Raw genomic sequence first — 7,635 nt, forward strand, 5'->3', positions numbered from 1 at the left:
TGGATACCTAAGACAGGAGGAGTTAGGGATCTTCTGATGGAAGAAGCTCACAAGACCATGTACTCGATTCATCCCGGTAGCACTAAAATGTATAGGGACCTGAAACCCTACTACTAGTGGCCGACGATGAAGCTTGATGTTGCAAAGTATGTGGCCGAGTGTGTGACTTGTGCGAGAGTTAAGACACAACATCAGAAACTGTATGGGAGTTTGGAACCATTGTCTGTGCCTATGGGTAAGTGGGAAGACATTGCTATGGATTTTGTCACTAAACTGCCCAGAACAAAGAATGGTCACGGCATGATTTGGGTGGTCGTTGATCGATTCACTAAGAGTGCGCATTTCATAGCAGCCAAGGAGAAATGGTCTATGGAAAAGCTTGTGAATTCTTACGTGAAGGAAATAGTGAGGCTTCACGGTGTTCCGTTAACGATTGTGTCAGATCGTGACAGCCGTTTCACCTCGCGATTTTGGAAAAGTCTACAAGAGGAAATGGGTACCAAGTTGTGTTTAAGTACAGCTTACCATCCGCAAACTGATGGTCAGAGCGAACGGACGATACAAACACTTGAAGATATGCTGAGAGCATGTACCCTGGAATTCCAAGGTAATTGGGATGAACATTTACTTTTGGTAGAATTTTCCTACAATAATAGTTTCCACTCGAGCATTAAGATGGCACCTTATCAAGCTTTGTATGGACAGAAGTGTCGTATGTCGTCTTGTTGGCTTGAGGCTGGGGAAAAGCAGTTTATGGGACCGGAGATGGTCCATCAAACTGCTGAAAAGTTGAAAATAATTAGGGAAAGAATGTTAGCAGCTCAGGATCGTCAAAAGAGCTATGCTAACAACATGCGAAGACCGATGACTTTTGAAGTTGGAGATTCGGTTTTGCTTAAAGTCTCGCCGTGGAAGGGACTTATAAGATTTGGTAAAAGGGGAAAATTAAGTCCAAGGTTTATTGGACCGTTTAAAGTTCTTCAAAGGATTGGGAACCAAGCTTACAAGCTCGAACTACCAGAAGAACTGAATGGAATTCATAACACTTTCCATGTGTGTTATTTGAGAAAGTTCACGGGAAATGTTCCCGACATGATTCCACTTTCGGAGTCGAGAATCGATGAGAACAAAAGGTTGATTGAAGAACCAGAGGCAATCGTTGACCGAAAGACTAAGAAGTTACGACGCCAGATGGTCGAGTTAGTGCTTGTCCGATGGAAACACACGAATGTGCCGAATCTCACCTGGGAGACGGAGAGTGACATGATTGGTTGCTATCCGCATTTGTTTGTTGATGTGTGATTCCGGGGACGGAATCATTCTAAGGTGGAGAGAATTGTAACGCCTGTGTTTCTGGGCTTGTCATTAATGTTGATATAATAGTCTAGGTTAACCTTTGTAACCCGTTTTGAAATAATAAAAGTGTATTATTTGAGTATTATGTGTTTTGTGCTTAATTGTGTGTCTTAATGTAATTGAGAATAAAAATAAGCGTCAAAATAAAATGTTAGATAAAGCTGATATCTATGTATAATGTTGTAGTAGTTGAAATGAGGTTTACGAATATATAAAGAATGCCAAAATCCGAGTTATAACGAAGAAGTTATGACCTGTCGAAGTTTCGCGACAGAACCGGCAACGCTGAATGACGTAAAAAGTGAAATTTACATTAGAGCGTTATTTAGCCTTAGTGATCTAAACGAAAGTCGTAGATTTCATTAAACCGAGAGCGTACATAAAGAGAATGCCCAAATCTGACTTCGTATGAGGAAGTTATGATTTTTCTAAGTTTCGACTTAGCAGTATGCAGCCCGAATACTCGATTCGAGATCGAGTAATTGTTGGTTGAAACAATCTAAACGAGAATCGAAGATCTCGTTAATAGTAGTAAAGCGATAAAAAGATAGACGAAAACGGACGTCGGATGAAGAAGTTATGAATTTATAACGGAGTCCCGACCTACTAAAAATAAATAATAAAAATAAATTCAAAATTAGCAGATGGAGTCTAAACGAAAGTTGTAGAGTGTAGTCTCACCTACCAGTGGATATAAAGAACATCGAAAACGGAGTTCGTATGAAGAAGATATGAATTTTCGAAGTTTATTAAATAATTAAAATTAAAATTTAATTATTAAATTCCGATATTATCCGAAGGAAGGGGGAGTCATCGATCCGATCCTAACTACGCCCAGCGTAGTTGAGTATGCGCAGCGTACCCCGATGCATGCACCGACTCGGACTCGAGTGCTCCGATGACGCATGCAATGATGAACCGAGGCGTACGCCCCGCGTAAAGTTGTACGCCCAGCGTACTGCGAGGCCTCAGCCTCCTATATAAGGGTTACGAGGGCAGCCGACTCCATTTGCTAAATTCTCTTCTTTTTCTCCCGTTTTTCCTCGTTTTGCGTGCCAGAAGTATCCCGAAGCCCCGGTATCAATCCCGAGCCTCGAAGCAGGTTCCGAAGCCCCGAAGATCCCGAGAAGTGCAATTCCCGAGCCGAAGCTCTGCTTGCGAGAAGCCCGGTTTTTATGAAGATTTTCCAGATCTACTGAAGATTACTACTTCTGCAATTCGTAGTGCTGTCTGATCATCTTCTGATCAGGTGAGTGTGTAGTTACCTTCTTCTAACACATAATTATGAAGTATTCTATACGAAATACGTGTTAGGTGTATATTTTGTTGTTATATGCGTGAATGTATATTCACTTTCTTCTATCTCATAGATCTGATTTATTCTCTATGAAATACGTGTTATATGGGTGTGCCTCATCTGTTATGTGGAACATGTATTGATTGAACATGCTATACAGGTTTTAAACTATGTATAAAAATATATATTTTTATCTACTAATATGTTGGGTAGAACATGGGTAGATAGTTGATGTGTGATAAACAGATGAGATGCCTCGATGTTGTTGTTGTTGATCTAGTTATTCAGCGGAGTATGGATAACGACCACGGACTCTTTCTTGACAGTCCTGTGGAACGCTAGCAGGTTCATAACCTGTAGGTGTTGTGAACGATGTGTTCACTGGTGTACTCTATCCCCCTCATGGTTGCCTTTAGGATATCTATTGTTAAGGAAACCCCTTAGCGGTAATGTTCGTCCCGATGAAAATCCTAGATTAGGTCCCTTGAGATAGATGTTGTTTTAGGGACGTAAAGTGAGGATAACGGGAATGGGTAATCGGTTTATTGTTGGTTGGTGAAATTAAATATAATTTATTTATTGTTGGTTGAAAACCCCTATATGCTCACCAGACTCTCAAGCCTGACTCACTCAGTTTTATTTGTATTACAGGAAGTGGCGCAAGGGCATAAGATGGATGAATCATCGAGTTGTTTTGTTTACAAGTATGTATATGTATATATTTGTTGAATGACTTGTAATGTTATCATTTATGCTTTATGGTCTGTATTGGAACATGACATTTCAAGTTTTGATTATATAATGAAAATGCATCTCTTGATGAAATGCTTTGATAAATATTATTTTATCATATTTTGTTTTGGAAACAAATTCCGCAACTCTTATAAATTAAAAGGATTTACTCTGAAATTATTTTAAAAAACATAAATGAAATCGGTTTTTTCTGGCCGAGATTTTGGGGATGTCACAAGTACACAAACAAGACATATTGTTACGCCTACTCGAGATCCAACGACTCAATATCCTCGTAGACATGGTTTTGCGACGTCTATGTCAGATTATAATGGGTCTAATCAGTTTGATTTAAACCAGGAACCAGAGAGGCACAATACATTTTCGTTTCAACAACCTTTAATATTTTATTCAAATTCACTTATGAGTGAAATTCCAAATGAATTTCATCCATACATTACAAACATTGAAGATGTGGAGGGAGATGAAAATTGTGGATTTCGGGCAATAATTGTCTTCCTCGGGTATAATAAAAATTATTAGCGTCAAATCTGCTCAGAATTACACAACGAGTTATTATAAAATTAGGGACGATATGCAATGATTTTTAAGGATGATATAAACAACGTACATCACTCGTTGAGTTTCACTAGATTGGGTTCTGCACAAAGTGAATATTGGTTGATTATGTCGGATATTGGATTCCTCATTGCTAATAAGTATGGTGTAATTGTCTATTTTTTAGACAAACAAGGTTCGTCGACATGTTTTCCATTTTGGCATGGCCTGCAAGACATCTCACATCATAGATCTATTGTTATCGCCTTCGTTTATAATGGTCATTATGTAAAAATTGGTTTACAAGAATCACATCCAATGCCTATAGTTTTGTCACTTTGGCGTCACCACAAATCAGAATGTACCGCTGGATGGGAAATATTGTATAACACTCGACTTAATGCATATATTCAACCAAATGCACCATGTAATAATTGTAATATTCATGTAGTTGATGTCCCTGATAATTAATAAAATTAAAATATGACAGTGTTTGACAAAAAAATAGTAATTGAAAATGATAATTTTATTTGTTATAGTTGTGAAAAAATATCATATTATATTTTTTATTGTTCGTTTAATTTCTTGTGATCGTTATTTTTTATTGTTCGAAACGTAAACAAACTCGAATTTAAACCGAAAAATTTATAATTAATTTGAAAAAATAAAAAAAATATATCTGAAATCTATACAAACTTTATTAAAATAAAGAACAAATAAAATTGTTATATTATAATAATAATAATAATAATAATAATAATAATAATAAATTGTAATATGAAACAAAGACTAAAAGCGTAATATATTCCTAAACCATAGGGATACAACTTATTAATTTTTAAATTAGGGAACAAAACCGAAAATGAAACGAAAGCACAAGGACCATTTTTGTATTTTACTCAAAACAAAAACATTCCAACAGTTTTGAAAGTCTTTATCGATAATCTGTCATTCGTATATACTATTAATGGTTGTAAATAAGTGGTTTTTACTTTTTTTTCTCGGGTGTATTTAAAATCCCCCGTTTTTAACATTTGTGGTTGTAGGCTTGTTGGTGATGTCATCATCGGAAAACATTAAACGGTTTGAAGTCAAGATGACATCACCGTCGATCCCACATGCGGCAATGTTTTGCCATTTCATACCCCACCATATTACGTTAGTACTCCATTAACGGTTCTCACGCGTGCCTTTTTGGAAGCATTGGAGATATTTTTTCTGGCTTCTTAACTAGTCCATGGAGCATATGTCATCCTCCCACAAACCCTCTTTTTTACCTATAAAGCCTATGTCATTAAATTAGTGTATGATTATATTTCTATAATTTTATAATATATATATATATATATATATATATATATATATATATATATATATATATATATGTAGATATGAAACCATGTCTATTTTATATTTGATTTATTGGTTAATCTAAATTAAATTTAGTTGGTAAATATATAATGTAACATTGAACAAACAAGCATATAATAAACGTCATTTTTATATTATATAATAAGATAAAAATATTGTTCCCTTTTACCTTAAGAACATGTTTTCTTCTCATTGTTTCTTTTTTTTTTTTACTTTTCTGTTATTTTTGTTCCTATTGGCTCCATTATTTTGTTTTTTTTTCTCCGGTTAAAGGGAATGTGTGGGTCGTTATACGTGTCCTCCCCATCAGACACCACATCTAAGGTACAATAATAGTACTCCACATATTTTCAGAGCACCGACTAAGCCCTAAAACCATTGTACTGTCGATTGTGCCCTCCGGTTCATCTCCATTTTCTCCTACCTTTGAGTCATTCATTCTTCCATCCAATATACGCTCCGCCTTCCAAACCACTTTCCAGTTCCTTCCACTGCTCCCTTTTTCCTTTGAGTCCACCTCTTCCAGCGCCGTTTGCAGGTCTGAATTTTGGGATTAATCGGTTCAGGTATCGATTCCAGTTCAACATTCGTTATAGAATAAGTAGTATGTCGAAGCAATCCAAGAATCATGAGGTATGTTTTTGTAATTTCAGTTCAATTTTCAAATGTTGAAAAAATTGGAATCTTTGACCTCACTTCAATCAAGTTTTTGTAGCTTTTCATTCTTTAGGTTTAGTGATAGAACTATGGCTTTGATTATTTGGAGTAGCTTTGCTCCTCCTGTAAGTTCTTTTTCTCAGAAGTTTTTGATGATGTTTTGGTTTTCTGCTGAACAAAATCATCGATTTTCACGATTTGGGGAAGTATGAATAAAGATCTAAATCTACTATGTGTTGTCGGTAAAGGGTATGGGTTATTTTTTATCAATATTTAATCTCGTTTATCATCTTTTTTTTCCTTCGTTTTTATGATTTATTTAACTGATTTGCATTTTTTTTGTCGTAAATGTTCAATTGTTAGTAGTATCTGGCTCTGCTACTTGACATCAAGTAAATTAAGGTACATGGTCCGCAAACTTTAATGTTATATGTTACTTTTTTAATTAATAGAATGAAGATAAAAGGTAAATTATGACTTTTATCGACAAATAGGTTATATTTCAATTAATTTTGACTTATGTGGTAAAATTTATTGGTATATTTTGCATTTTGTAGACAAAGTGATGAATTTTCAAGTCATTTTCAATTTAAATATTAAAAAATTAAAGAAAAGTATCATGCATGTTGTGCTCTTTACTTCGACTTGTATTGATGTTTTTGGATTCCCTGCCCCCTTTAATCAACATCTTACACTAAAAAATTGTTGCTAATAGTTTAGAATTAGTCATAAGATATGTGACATTGGCATCTTTTTAGCCCATCATCATACATGCTTCAAACTGAGAATGATCAAAGCTAGAACTTCACAGAGTATTCATTCATGGATAATGGTAAGCTTTTCGCTTCTTTATCTCAAATTTTCATGCTTAATGTACAATAAAGATTGATTATCCAATTTTTATTTTTGGTTTGTAGTAACAAATGTGAGTAGTGAATGCAATTCTATTATATATCCAAATAACATGTTTGAACAGGTGTCTGAAGAATTGAGAAAGAGTGGTTTAAACCCCATAGGAGCAACTTATGGTCTTGCAATGGAATTACGCTCATGAGGGTAAATTCGGAAAAAGCCTCACTTCCTACACTTTTGTGTATAGATTAAGTAAAACATAAATTATAATAAAAAGATTATAGGTAATGATAGCATCCTGGAAGTATGATCTTGTGCATGACTACTTTGAGAAGATGAAGAAATGTGGGAATGCTCCAAAATCCCTTACTTATAAAGGTACCGATTATCCTTTCAAATGTATCATGATTTCACATATAATAAAATGGGAAAATGATTTAGAAATGTATAAAAAAGTTTCAAAAACGTTCAGAAAAGACCATCAAAGTTTTATATGTTCAAAAAACACCATCTAACTATAGACTTTGTATAAAAAACACCAACCAACTTTCACTTTTGTTCAAATCTAACTGGTTCGTAACTAACATCTTTCAATAAAAAAAAGGACATGATCCTTTTTATAAACGAAAATTCTAAGTGACATGGCATTTGTTTTAGTCTTACGTGGATTAATTGGAATATATAACGATTTGAACAGCTTTATTTCACAAAATCAAGAGGTAGTGAACATAGAACTCTCTCTATTGGTGACATCCATTCCTCCTCAGCCTTATGCATATGTTTGGAATGAATATTATCTAGGTTTTCTGCCC

General features: G+C 34.9%; 1 long non-coding RNA gene across 1 annotated transcript; it reads left to right on the forward strand.

Annotated features, from left to right (window-relative positions):
• The first annotated feature begins 5,521 nt into the window (after positions 1-5,521).
• Positions 5,522-7,197, forward strand: LOC145051202 (uncharacterized). The gene is made up of 4 exons (XR_013683459.1): positions 5,522-6,373; positions 6,730-6,803; positions 6,948-7,027; positions 7,108-7,197. It is a non-coding gene; the product is annotated as an uncharacterized LOC145051202 (long non-coding RNA).
• The last annotated feature ends 438 nt before the right edge of the window (positions 7,198-7,635 follow it).

This window comes from Lactuca serriola, chromosome 5 (assembly GCF_051521515.1).
Source record: "Lactuca serriola cultivar US96UC23 chromosome 5, Lser_US96UC23_V15, whole genome shotgun sequence".
NCBI classification, from domain to species: Eukaryota; Viridiplantae; Streptophyta; class Magnoliopsida; order Asterales; family Asteraceae; genus Lactuca; species Lactuca serriola.